The sequence below is a fragment of the Argiope bruennichi genome, chromosome X1 (assembly GCF_947563725.1).
Source record: "Argiope bruennichi chromosome X1, qqArgBrue1.1, whole genome shotgun sequence".
Classification (NCBI taxonomy): domain Eukaryota; kingdom Metazoa; phylum Arthropoda; class Arachnida; order Araneae; family Araneidae; genus Argiope; species Argiope bruennichi.
In genome coordinates, this window is record NC_079162.1 from 7,925,628 (window position 1) to 7,940,215 (window position 14,588).

General features: G+C 30.3%; 1 protein-coding gene across 1 annotated transcript in view; it reads right to left on the bottom strand.

Moving 5' to 3' along the window:
• LOC129958515 (CUB and sushi domain-containing protein 1-like) overlaps positions 1–13,997 on the bottom strand; it is a 51,114-nt gene extending 37,117 nt beyond the window's left edge. The window contains exon 1 of the mRNA XM_056071040.1: positions 13,868–13,997. The gene's annotated coding sequence lies outside the window, so the exon portion shown is untranslated. The remainder of the gene's footprint in view (positions 1–13,867) is intronic.
• Positions 13,998–14,588: the final 591 nt, after the last annotated feature.

Consider the following 14,588-nt stretch of genomic DNA (forward strand, 5'->3'; position numbering starts at 1 on the left):
GTATTGCTGATACAAAAAATTAATGCAAACTTTTTTTTTTTAAATGAAGGGAAAAAAACAGAAAACAACTTCGCCAGTTGAAATTGGCAAACAATAGTTTGGGGATAGTATTATTGCATACAGAGGTCCGTGTGCCTGCTATAGCCGGGTTTAAATCTATTAAATCGCTTCTATTGGGATTACGTCAAAAATTCAGGTTACGAAAGGGAAATAGATTCTTATGTCCAAAAATGCCATAATGTCCCAGAAGAATTTTTTCAGATACCTTTCTGCCTAAACAAACCATTTTTAGCTAATATTACGGTAACATTTTATTTCAAGTTCGTTCATAATAATCCTTTTTTAATAAATGTTTCATTTTGCGATGGAATGATTTTATTTTTCTCATCAAGTTGTTTACTACGCAAACTGCTTTAATATATATATTATTTATCTTCAAATAGAATAACTGTCTTAGCACTTTCCTCTTGAACATTTAAAGCAATAAAAAAGTTGCAATGACATTTCATTCAAATAATAAATTTTTCTAACTCTGATAATAGTTATTAGAAATGAAATTGCATATGATTCCCATTTATTTTCAACTGCTAATACTCTGCGAGTTTTAATAGTAGAAGCGAACAACTTTTGTGTTTAAAATGTACGACTAATATAAGCAGGGAATTATAAAATTAAGTTGTGCATTAGAAATACAAAATCAGAATTACCCACATTGTATCAATAAACTAGAAACTATAGTTTGTAGATTATTGAATGAATAGCTCGCGCAATCGAATAAGAAACTGCACGAAAGAGGCATTTATTATCTTTGATCAATGGAAATGTTTGCAAAGGGAATATGACAGATTTTATAAATTTGAAATTGTGTGCTTGTTTTTCAATAATATTTTCTTTGCATGCATTCATTTTCAAAGAAATCAATGACGATGTTTAGATGACAATGAGTGGAATAAATGCGTTAAGTTGGTGTCCAATGTCATTGGGAAGGAAATATTTAGAAAAATTTCTACCTGCTTACCTTTGAGGTAGTATCCAATTTTATATATATATAGTTATCTGTCACAATTATTTTAGAGCGCTTCTATTTTAATTAATAACATATAGTTCCCTTTAATATTATGGTATCATTTCTAGTCTACGTTTAGAAATCTTTGCGTTTCTTTCTTTTCAAGCTGAAGGAATTAAGCATATTTTGGTTTCGTTAAGTGTAAATAATGAGGATGTTTCGTTTTAGATACCATTTAATCATGATTCGCCATTGCCCAATGGCGTAGCAAACGGGGATCAAGGAGGGCTCCATCGGAAAAACACTTAGTGAATCTTTATAATTTTTTGAAATGAATTAGCTATGTTTTATCTAGACTTACTGACCCACTGAAGACAAATTGGAGCGAAAACGCATGCATGCAATGTGCCCGTTTTGCAAACTACATTATGCCTAGCCTAGGCACCCTGTTATCTTAGCTACGCAACAATATCATTCACTAAGTATAACTTTAAAGAAGGGAATACTTGAAGAGAAGTATTTATTTATAAAATTTCCATACGAAAATTAAATTTAAACTGATAATTATTCTAATATAAAAGAAACATGAGGATTGATTAAAGAAGGCCTTTATAGATTTTTTTTTCTGTGAAAAACAACGGTTTGATTTGATTACTTTTGATGAAGCTTTGTTTTAAAAGCAAATGCTTTCGTTTTGGTTACTTTCTTGCCTACACAAGTTTCTGAAATTCATTTCAACTTAGGAAGTATCAATGACGAACGAACCTATCTAGCATTTCCCAATGGCAAAATGATGTCAGCATTAAATTCACTCTTTATAAATTCCAAATGTTCGAAAATTTGAAGAAGTTAAAAGCACTGTTTAAATAAGTGTCTGTAAATCGGTCATTGTTTCAGCCAAGATTAATAAATGTTTATCTTGACAGAAACGTTCGTTCTATAAAAAATGATGCAAAGAATTGTGACTTCACTAAAGTGAGCTTCAATTGCTCATTGTTCTTCATAAAATCAGTGACTCACTTCGTTAAACTGAAAAATAATTATGCCTTTCTTCCCTTGCTGGAAACAAAAAGCTTCGCAGTTTTAGTCATTAATACTTTTGATGAACAGAGCAATGATAATGTGCAAGATCATGTCCGAAATTTAGGAGCTCACAGAAAAAAATCTTATTTTTATTTTTACAGAAAATGTTTCGCATTCGAAGTTATAACATGGCTACTTCTATAACCCTTCATCCTCGAATAACTCTCATTTTAGATCATAATACAAATACAAAATTTAGAAATAAAAAAAAAAAATGTTTCCTTTTTTTTCTTAATGAATCAAAAATTTCAGAAACTAATCAAGGCGGCTTATGTGATAAATTATATCGCCTATCTTCGCAGATATTCGGAAGTTGATTGCGATGATGCTCGGAATGATTCATTTTTGAGCTTATAATGTGTTATAATCTATTTAAATAAACACAAATTAAATTCTAAACTATGCTAAGGAACTGCATTTTTTCCAAAAAGGAAATATAAATTTAAAAAGATATGTAAGACTAAGACAGAAGGATAAAAAGAATAAATACGCTATTACAAAGAATCTATTAATGAAATAATTCATTTTGTTGTGTATGCGTTACATAAAAGTGGAATAAGGCAAGAAAAATGTATAAAATAACAATGATAGTATAATTTAGTTGAAGGAATCTATTCATTTTTCGCCGCTTTCTTTTGCGATATATATATTATATCGCAAATCAATAGTAAAAAAGGAAATCAAATGTCAAACAGAATGCGAAACAAGGTAATCGAAACATTCATTGTTCATCACGGGAAGGAATTTGCTGTCAACAGCCTCGAAACATTAAGTGAAAAGATATTATTTTCACTCCAAATTCTATAGCAAATCAATGTGCAAAAATGAAAAAAAGCGATGCAAAGCTGTCTAATATACAAATGAAATATACTAATTTATGGTTTTTGAAAGGGTAAGCAAAATGATCACAAGAATCTAATGACATAAAACCTCCAAAATATATATACACACTTTGCATTACTTGCTTATATTATTCACCTGATGACCCACGAAAATGTGAAATAAATTCTCCTCTTTCTTCTTAAGCGACAGTAGAAAGCCATGACCAGCTGACTTCCACATTCTGCACGTTGAATGCAGCCACGATCATTAATGAATAGGATACAATAGCATCACGGAAATTGTATTAAGTTAAGCCTTATAGTATTCTGGCAAATCATTTGTGCATTTATAGTTCCCCTTTACTAGATATAATATTGTTTTCGCCCGTTATTAAATCAGGGCAGATCATACTCTCACCAATTTCCCAGATGCTGCAAGAAAAAGAGGTCGTTAGAATGACGTCAGATGTATTGGAATCTGGAAATAAAATCTACGCTTACCCTTGTACTGCACTTGTTTCCACTCATGACCAGTCCAGATGGTGCCTTCACATTTCTTTTATTTCGTTTTTATTGGAAATACTCAACAGAACATATCTCCCTGGCTAAGTGGTAAGCAAAGAAATAATCTTCCGATTCCCATAATTCTGGTTGGTACCCTAATTTCTTAGTGCCAAATTCACAGCAAACGATTATTTATATTAAATGATGCTCATTTTCAATTTTATTATAATTCATTTCCAGTGCCAGTTTCATAAAATCTTTTCCCTAACCATCCAATAAAAATTTTGGCCAATTGAATTTATTAGGAATTTCTCAAATTAAACAACGTTCTTCTAATTTAATGAACATTTTATCATGAAAAAAAAATATTTACATGTATTTTTCTTCTTATGTCAATCACTATATCAAGAGAGAACTCAAATCATCTGCATAGTGAATGCACATTATTATTTTTATTTTCCTTGCATTCATTTCCACCTTACACGCTTGTCAAAGAATTCAAAATCTTCCAAACAGTAACACCTCCATCAGCTACTTTCAATCCCATTTCAATACCGATTGTGATCCCTTAGATTAAAAGACAATGTGCTCTGAAATGAAAATGACAATTGAAAGTAGATTCAGACACACTATTTGGATTATATTGTTCGAAATCCAATCAACTTTTTGTCTTTTTTCATTAGTGATGTAATGGAAAGCATCATACTTAAAGCGATATCTAGAGAGTTTTCTTAATGACGAAATATTTTTGAATTGAATTATTTTTAAAATTTTCATCCAATTAAATCTTTTAAATTCAGATTCCTTTCATTTTTTTCACTGGACAAATATTTTCCTACGTAAGCACATCCCTTGTGCTAGTGTCATTCTTTATATCTATTTTTAATTTTATATCAATTCTTAATTTTTTATACATAAATGCTTATTCATTTTATTGCAATCATAAGATTTATTATATATATTTATCTTTCCTTATTTCTATTTTTTCATGTTTCATTTTATGCATGTAAATACTAAATCTTTTTATTGGGGTCTTGACACAAACGACTCTAGATAATTTAATACTCCCTCTACAATAATTAGAATTTCAAAAAATCACAATTCACTCAATCATAGTCAATCGATAATTAAAATCACAAACTTTGAGCAAAGCAAAAATGCCTACAAATAAAAACAATATTTCGTCGCTAAACAAGTAACACCACGTGTAGTATTTTTTTAAAAGAGATTCTTTTCACAAAACTTTCAGTTCAATTGTTTGTACTTTTCATTTTCGATTATTCGTACATTCAAATGTAATTACAAAAATTATTTCACAATGAACTAGGTACAGATGAATAATTGTTATTATAGTTGAGATTAAATACATTACTATCTCTGTCAGGGTCGTAATTTAACGTTTTATCACAGAAATTTCCACTCCAACTTCGGCGCTGTTGAAATTTGATTCAAGCGGATTTTACTCGTCTCGGATTTCAATGCGTAACGCCCAACGATAATAGTTTTTTTATTTTCAACTTTAGTCAATATCAGAGGTTTTGCAAATATAAACTTCACCCAGGGGATGATATCGTTTTTGCCCGCACTTTATTACATTTTTTCTTTCAAAAATGATGCAAAAACCCTAACTTTTCTTCTTCATGACATCTGCTCAGATTGGCGCCCCCGGGCATCGACACCCTCTGCTCGTAAGTTCAGGGCTTGACGAAGTCTCCTGCATATTCAATCTCTCTGTAGACCCAGATCACTTTTATGGCTTCCGATTCATTCCTCTTAAATCCACTGCTCACATTTTAGACTATTTTCTTCTCAATTCTCAGGAAAAAAAGGAGATGGTGACAGACCATTCATTTTGCCTCACGTGGAGGGGGGGGGGATCACCATGTCTTCGTTCTGCATTTCTCATACTCCTTGACAAACACTAAATCATCTGTCCAAACTCATTCATAAATAATTCATAATAACTTAGGAATTAAGAGAGAGAAAGAGAAAATCCTTTTTTTTTTCAGGCTTCTTTATTATAAATAATTAAAATATTTATGTCAAATAATATTTTAATCAGTAGAATATAAATAAGAGATGCGGCGTTGAAATCCCGTTTAATCATTGACTGGATTTAAAATCGCCAAGATGTCACCTTTTCTATAGTCTGTGTATTTTCTGTAGGCGGTTCAAGATCATATTTTCCACCTCATTACTGGTTGTCTGCCTCAACGTTGTGAGGCAGACAACAGTGTCACTTTTTTTTTACACAGCTGTTAAGGTACTGCCAGCTTGATGTCCTTACTGAAACGTACTAGCTTGGGAAAAAAAAAAAAAGAAAAAAAAAAAAAAAAGCTTTGTCGAAACTACGGCAACGGAGAAGGAGAAAGTGTGAAGAGTAGGGAAAAGGAGTGTCCTTGAAACGCTTATAGAAATTACACAGACTATAATTAATGCGCCTCATAATTGTTCTACAAATTTTTAACGGTAACCAAAAATGACTAAGATTAAATGACCAGAAAAGTTATCACACTAATGCATTTATGCTCTGGAAGAGATTTTGAATAGGATTTGAAATTTACATGTAAAGATATTATTCCTCTACGTTTAAAATACTCTCAGTATTATTCCTTTTTTCAAGCAATCATTTAAAATAAATTTAAGCCTCTTGAAATGCGAGTCATTAATAAAAGTTTTTTTTTTATATATTTCGATGATATTTTTACTTTTGATGCAGTTTATATTACACATCATCTAACAAGCGTAGGACGAATAGTTTCAGGTAAAAAGATTTTATACTACCAATACAGAAAAAAAAAAAAAGGGTATTTTAACACTATGCCGTCCGGCGACAAAACAGTTGTGCCGCACGTAAAGTATCGCTTAACGGCCGGCGACACCACAGTGGTGTTAGTGTTATTTAGTGTGTTAGTAAAACTTGACAATTTATACTCTCCCGATAACCTCAAAAACTTAATCTTAATTAGTGCTGCCGGAGCCAAGCGAAGAAATTCTTACGAGACACGCAAGTGTTAAAATAAAATTCTCTGCAAAAAATCTTAATTGATTCCATAAAATTGTATCTCTTTCTTTAGCAAAACTTTGCAGCTAAAATAAACATTTGTATATCTGAAATATATAGGAAATTAAAGACTTCGGAAATATAATATATGAGGTAAAGCAATCAAGCAAAAGCAATTAACTGCCATAAAGTTTCAAAAAATACAGCAAATATTTTTAGAAAATACATAAGCATTTGAAGTATTCAGATACTTCCTTTAAAATTATAAATTCAGAATTATTAAAAACACTTTAAAAATATATTATTTTATCTATAATTATTATATATAAAGAAAAAGTAATGAAAATTTCAAGAAAAAATAAATAAATCAGAAGAAAAGTATACATAAAGAATGAAACATCTAAAACTGTGGATAGTGCTATTCTGAAACATTTCTTTCAAAGAAAGCAGAGTGAAATTCTTTTTTAAAAGAGAAAGATGACGTATTAATACAGTCGTAATCAAGAGACAGTCATAAATTTCAACACCAGAGTGCACTACAAATAATAATCAAAAAAATTTCAACAACCATTTATTCATTTTTATTTTCTCTGAATGAAACTTCTTTTCAACTGAGCATATACGAAAAACAAAACAGCTTATGTTTTTTATGAAATTCCAATAACAAAAAAGGCCTTTTCTACGAATTTTACTCCAAAAAAGATTTCTAAGAACAACTGGATATTTTTTCACTTCAAATATTAGCCCTTAAAAGAGGGATTGGCTGAGTTGAAAAAATTCCTATTTGAAAGGATTGTTTCAGTTGATCGACCTATTTGAAAGGATTGATTATTCGTTGAAATACTGCAGAATCCAAGTCTTCCAGGACTAATGATAATTATATATATATATATATATATATATTCGTTTCAAATAAGGGCGATAGTGAAGAATGAGACAATTTCTCATCTATGTACGACGCCAAATGAAAAAGCTTATCAAATTAGCGCATTAAGAAAATAGGTCAAAGACCTGTATATCATTCATTTGTCTAACATTTGGCTATAAGAAAATTCGCTCCTTTGCAATATAAAAACACAAAAGAGACCATACGAAGCGAAGAATTTGACTCTGCAAAATTATCATTTAAACAAAGCAATAGAACTGCGTAATGAGAAGAAATCCGAGCTGTCATTCGGAATTTTTATTTTGAAATAGAAATGAATTCCAACTTCAATAGTGTTTGTTGATGTGGTTCCAATGATTAAACTGAAAATATTATTCATCAAATAGCGAAAACTTTGATTACTACTTTGGACACAATTTGTTTTTGTTTCGAAATAAATACTACCACAGAGTTGTTATTAATAGTTCATTACGTACAGAGATGCGGTCATTTCAATTAAACGATATTCACAGCAAATGAAGTAAAATGAAATGAAACGGAATTTGTTAGTGACGGATGTAGAGAAGTTGAAACAATAATAATACCGAAATTTACAAAGCGTAAAACAGTAGGTTAGGACAAGAAACTTACTTCTCAGTTTGGGTTCGATATTTCATTATACGTCAAGCGAATTCGAATGATTTAAGTCACTTGAATGCCAATTTTAGCATACACGCGTCAATATCTTTACTCGAAGAAAAGAATTAGCAAACACCTTTTATCGAGCAAAGTGATACATATACCTTACTTAACACAAGTCATTTTAAGAGTGAATCAATATAACGCATTTCAATAAGGCAAGATTTCAATGACAGATTCTACGATACATGAATATTTGTGTTTAACTACAATATATGAAAATGTTAAAAATAATAATTACTGTACAAATAATACACAAACTGCGCAAATGACGAAAATGAAAATGAAACTTAGGCAATGAAATCCTTCGTCAAAATCGAAAAGAGTCGTAGAATAATAAATAAAGTAAGAAACGCATTAAATTTAAAAAACAAACGGTTTATTTAATCTACACTCGGTAAAACACCTTGGAGACAAGCAAATCAAGTTTTAATACAACTCTTTTCCTAGACTATTGTTTTATATAAATCAGTAGAATTTTATAAAGAAGTTACCCTGAAGAAGAATTATAATAAGCAATCAACTAATGTAAATCGCTAAACTAATGACATGAAATTGGAATTTCACAAACAACGCAGAATAATCAATGAACTCATTTAGGAAAAAGTAAGAAAAAATTCAATCAAATAAGAGAAAAAATATTATGAGTGCATCTTGACGGTATACTTTTTGAGACTGTACCAAGAGAGTTAAAAGCGAAACAAATAAATCAACACATCAAAAGAACATCACTTAATTGTTAAATCAAAATTTGATACGAAAATTAATCCAGTAGCAAAGAAAATACATCATTTGTTAACGGCATATAAATATTCTGTCAGTTTGCTCATTCTTCCACTTTTTTTCTTTTTTATTATCGATGCTATTTTTGACAACAATCATATAACTAATTTCATTTTTATAGACTTCAAAATATCTGTTCAGACCGCTTGAATAGCAGAACTTTAGAATCAAAAGTTTTTTTTAAGAAAAGGAATTTCTTTTAGAGCTTTCGTTATTATAATAATTCAACTTTCATATGAGCTGAGAAACAATTACTAGCATTCCAAGGTCATTTGATTATATTTTATTATGACCCTTAATTTCCAGCAACAACAAAGGCCAGAAGTTTGTAAAAATTTGTAAATATAAAACCGAGAGTTCAAATTTTTATCAGCTTGACGGCACTGCAAAAATGATCAGGTCTTCGTCCACCTTCAAATGAGGCAGAATTTTCGTTTGCCATTCACTGAGAAAACGGAACAATCCTTTAGAAATGAATGGCCTAATCAAGTCGACACACGGAAGGAAACGCCTTGAATTATTAACCTTAGCTGGAACTGTTATCTGACGAAACGCTAACTTTTCCTTTATGGTGAGGAAAACTATCCCATCTTTCCTTTAGGAAAGAATTTTTTTCATTCTTTTTTTTAAACAACTTTTGAAAGGTCGAGAAGTACGGAGTTTGGATTCATTAAATGTTTTTTTCCCAAGCAATGCCAACATAATGTTCCAATTCAAATGAAATACCTCTTATTTTGACTTGATTTGGTTTTCAATTCCATTGGAACATTTTACGAACTGAATCAAATCTGATAAGTTTATTGAGGTCTTGATCCTGTGAAGCATAAAATGATTAAAAGTTTCTGAAGATCATACGGCCACTAGACGATTTAAGGGCGAGTTAAAAATTTTACTATCTTGAAAGAACGGTAAGTCAAAAGCATCTCTTACAAATAAGGAAATGTGCGTTTACTAATCTAATAAAGCGATCTTTCTTATTTTGATATCGTGAGTTTACTCTTTTACGTTACGTTGTAGTTAACGGGAAAATGGGATGGATTTTTCAATAAAATGTCATTCATTTACATTTCAAAGATAAATAAATTAAATATCTTCATAAAATAATGAAGTGATATCTTTTTATCTTTATAATCGAAATAAAACTTGGTAGAAATGAGTCCATTGAAACAAATTTGAAAATGGGCATATTACCTTCCCTGGCCTTCAACAAAAAGAATTTTTTTTTTTTTTTAATTTGAAGGTGAAAATCAAAATTCATTTTAAAACTTTAGAGAGCAAATAACACACTTCACTTTTTCAACATAACGACAGCTGGCGCAATTTTAGCTTAAAATAAAGGTTTCCAAAATGCCATCCAATTTCTTATTTTTAAGGGTGATTTTGAGACGAAAAAAAAATTTGGATTTTCAAAAGTAATTTAATATTACCTTTGATTCACGAACCTCAGTCACGTCAATTGTAATTGTTTCACCCTATCCTTATATCCCAATGGCAATTATGCCACCATCTTCAATCGATTGTTTCTGTGAATAGAAGTAACAGAAAACTTGATTCTGATTCTCTTTCCATCAATGGCACTGAATTTCTGATCAGCATAGGACTTGAGAATTTTATCATTCTTTCTTAATTGATGTTTAATCATTCCAATTTAAAATGAAAATAGAGAGAGTCATCAGAGCACGAACTCGCTTAATGAAGAAGCTTTTGCTGCAGGGAATGGATTCTGAAAATATCACGTGCTTCTGAAATGAAGCATCTGTAATGATGAAAATTACAGATCAGAAGAAGAAAAAAACTTTTGCTTCATTGTTTCAACTGAGATGACTCGAATCCGTCAGTAAAGTATTCCTAAGCAAATTCTGAAATTCATAAATCCTTTTAAATAATGAGCAACAATAATTGAACGTTCGATCCAATTTTTCCTTCAGAAAAATATCCTTATCATTACTCTGTCCATCGTTCTTGTATTGCACCTCTGTTTCAGTAGCATCCCCATTCTCGAAAGAAGCCGATTGATCTTCCTCAGCATTCAAAACACATTCATATCTTAATGCATCGTGCTCACTTCCCGAAAATGCAAGAAATATTTATTTGTGAAACTTCTTTATATTAGACATCAATAGTAAGTATCCAAAATTTTTGAACGAAATCACAGTTTTGAAAAAAAATTATGCATAAGGATACATTTTGAAATCTTTGAAGTTTTGTAGGATTTAATGGTTTCGTTTCTATTTTCTCTAAGTAATGATAAGAAAACTCTATAGTACATCTTCTTTCAGTTTTCCCATCTCTTTTTTATAAGATTTATAATATATTATCAGAAATGAGTATGAATAAAATATTTTCTCCTAACAACAATAAATTTCTTACAAGAGTATATAAAATTATTTATTGAAGTGCGGATTATCAGCGAAGATTCTCCATTTTACAATTTTTTTAATTTCTAGTGCAACATTGGAAGTATCTCTCCGATGGAAATTATTTTAAGCTATGTTACAATTTGAAAAGAAAAATGTATTCAATGGGGCAGTTATATAAGCAAGCTATTTTTTTTACAAGATATTTTAAAAATTCATTTTGAACTCTTATAAAATTTTTAATTAATATTATAGAGTAATAATGTACGTAATATTTTCATTCGTCCTGAACGAGAACGCGTCTATTTTGCTGTTTTGTTTATTTTCATAGACAGCCAAGCGAAGAATGAAAAGACTACGGATTTTCAACAGAATTAAATACGGTTACGCACGCTTGGGTCTCCAACCCTTTGGATTGAGCGGACTCACCCGCAGGCATTGGCAAACAGATACGCAATTCTTATGTACAGATCCCATCCTAAATTTCATTCATGCTTTTGCTTCATTCACAGAGACGTCATTTCTGAACTGCTTTCTTTGGATTCAGGGATATTCATCAAAATATCGAGCTGGAATCACACCGGTTTTTCCCCCCCTCTGTTGACAAGTAAATAAAGAACGTCAAATATTACCTTGACAAATAACCGTTCAATTCTAATCGATATGGATTCATACTGAATATCTGATGAAATCGTATGCACTGAAAAAGAACATTTAAATTAACTTTATTTTGTGAAAACAAAGAAGCTTCAAAATGAGTGAAATAATAAATCAAATGCCTATCATAGACTTTTTTTAGCCGCATACCATTAGCCGTCATTCCATTTTTTAGCCGTCATTCAAAATTATGAAAGAGTCATGAGAATTTCCATTCCCTCATTTTTATGACACAACGGTATTAAAGAAATTTTAAAATGCGAGTTTCCTTACTTTTGTATGCAATCAATTCATATAAAATTTCTATTATCGAATAAACAAAAGATAAATTATTAAAGAATAATATTTAAAAAAAAGAGAATTTTTAAAATTTAAAACATGGATTTCAGAGACATTTTTAGAGACAAAAACATCTTCTGACAAAAATTTAACTTTCTTAAAGGGAATTCACATAATTTAAATGTCAAGTTATAATTGTAAATAATTGTTTATATATGTCAAGATAGTATATTTTGTAATACTTTTTAATATTCGGTCATCTTTGATGCGCTGAAAAAATAGTTATTTGTGTATTAATTAAAGCTTGATAGTTTTCAACCAATGATTTATGAAACAGGAAAAGTCAACATATAAATATTGTAAAGTAACCTGCGCTCTTCCTTTTTAATGCAATCTAATTGAAAAGAAAATCACAATCATAACCATCCTGAAATAACACGATTGCTTTCATCCGATCGTTAATCTAATTGCAAATAAATAAACACATTTTAAATGCGATCGTATAACAAAATATTTCCAAATAAAATTTCTTTCGGATCTTCAAAACATTAAGTAATATTTTGCAAGAAATCAAATAAGAGAAAGCAGGATAGACATCTCAATTTCAATTGCATTTACTTCTCATTTTTTTAAAAATGAAATTCTCATTGATTTAAAGTAAACGGCACAAAGGGTCGAAGATGAATATTCATTATGAAGCAAAATCAATGCGCTAAAAGAGTATTTTCCAGAATGGAAATTTTCGAGAGAATAATTCAAGAAAATGATCTAAAATAACTGCACAGAAATATGTATATTGCTGAAAATGTCATGCAGGGTGAAAAGGGAAGAAAATCATTTGTTGAGTGGATCTCCATCCGAAAATTAAAAATATAAATCAAAAATATAAAAAATGACATGATCCATATATTTTAATTTTCTCTGAACTGAGTTTAAAAAGTAAAAATCATTAATAAACTGTCTTTCTTTCTTAGAAAAACAATATTGGAGCAAAATTATTTGAAATAAACGACTTGCTTATTGAGTTTATTAAAATAAAAGGATCATATGAAAATAGTATTCTTGTTTCAAATACTATATATATAAAAGTTAATTGATTTTGAATTATTCACACGGAGATACAAAGTGCAAGTTATTCATATGACTAGTTAAAGAGAAGCATACAAATATCATCATATTCACCAAGTAAATCCGAGATAATCCCAATAAAAGATTTCATTTTAAATAATTCCTTTGCTGGCATTTTTAAGCGGGAAAAGGATGGAAAGCATTTTTACATCAATAAAATAATATGTACATGGTTTCAACATAAAAAAGTGAAAGTAAAACATGATGTTTAGGTAAGGAAAGGAATATAGTTAATAGGAAAGTTCTTTAACTACTAATTATAATAACAATTCTGTTTCCCCCCGCCTCGAATCTGCAAATAACAGTGAGGCCAAAATTGTACCATGATATCATCAAACCACATGGTTATGTCCTATGAAGCCAACATTTTTACATATTCCAAGCATCTGAACGGAAGATGAACAGAGAATATTCAAGATCCAGTGACATTAAATAAAAAAGTTTTTATCAGTCAGGGTTTCTGAAAAAGTAAGCGCTTATGTCCTCTGAATTCTGTTCTCTTAAAATTCCACAGTACATATAATACGGAAAGTCTCTTTTTAGCTATTTCGAGACGTAAACAAGAGGGAATGACAACTCACTGACCTTGTCTTAGAAACCAGGTGGCCTCTAACACGAGTCAGCAATGTCTCGCTAAAGATATTAGGTCACTTCATCAGAAACAAAGAAATCTCAACTTACTTCGAAGTTGTTCTGCCATCGCAGTTTATTCACAACTTGTCAAGAGAGGACATTCCTTTAGTCTCCACTCTTTCCCGACAAGACATTTTGATTTGGAAACATTCCGACTTACCACCCAACCTCATCGACGTCATCTAGTTGATGATAAATGTTTGATGCCCCTACCGCCATCTACAAGTCATTTTTGGAAATAAAGTAAATTCTCACACGAATAAAGAAGCGAGGGGAAATGTTGCTCACCTTCAAAAGCATACCATCATCGTAATAATAACGAACAGTATGGATTTTTTTTGTTTCGTTTTTAAAGTGTACAATGTATGTACTAAACAAAGTTTCCGATCTCCGACCCTTTGCTCTCACTTTTTTGTATCCATTTTATTATACTACTTACTGTCTTCGTCGATCAGTTAGTTCTCCGGGTTGAATGAAATATTTTTTGAATCATTTAAATCACTTGGCCTCTTAAAAATATTTTTAAGCTTCCTATTTTGATAGTACTATTATAGAAGCCTTTTGTTCTATCATTTTCTGTTAGCTAAGTTCAATGAATATTAAAACTATTGCGCTGAAACCAAAAATATTTTGGAGTATAGAAAACAAAATCTTTTCATAAGATCTCAAAGAAAATATCTCCATATCATGAGAAAATTTAGTTTTTACTTTCATTTTCAAAGAATTGAGATAACGTCAATAATATTTTCGTTTCAGTCAGCAAATGTCC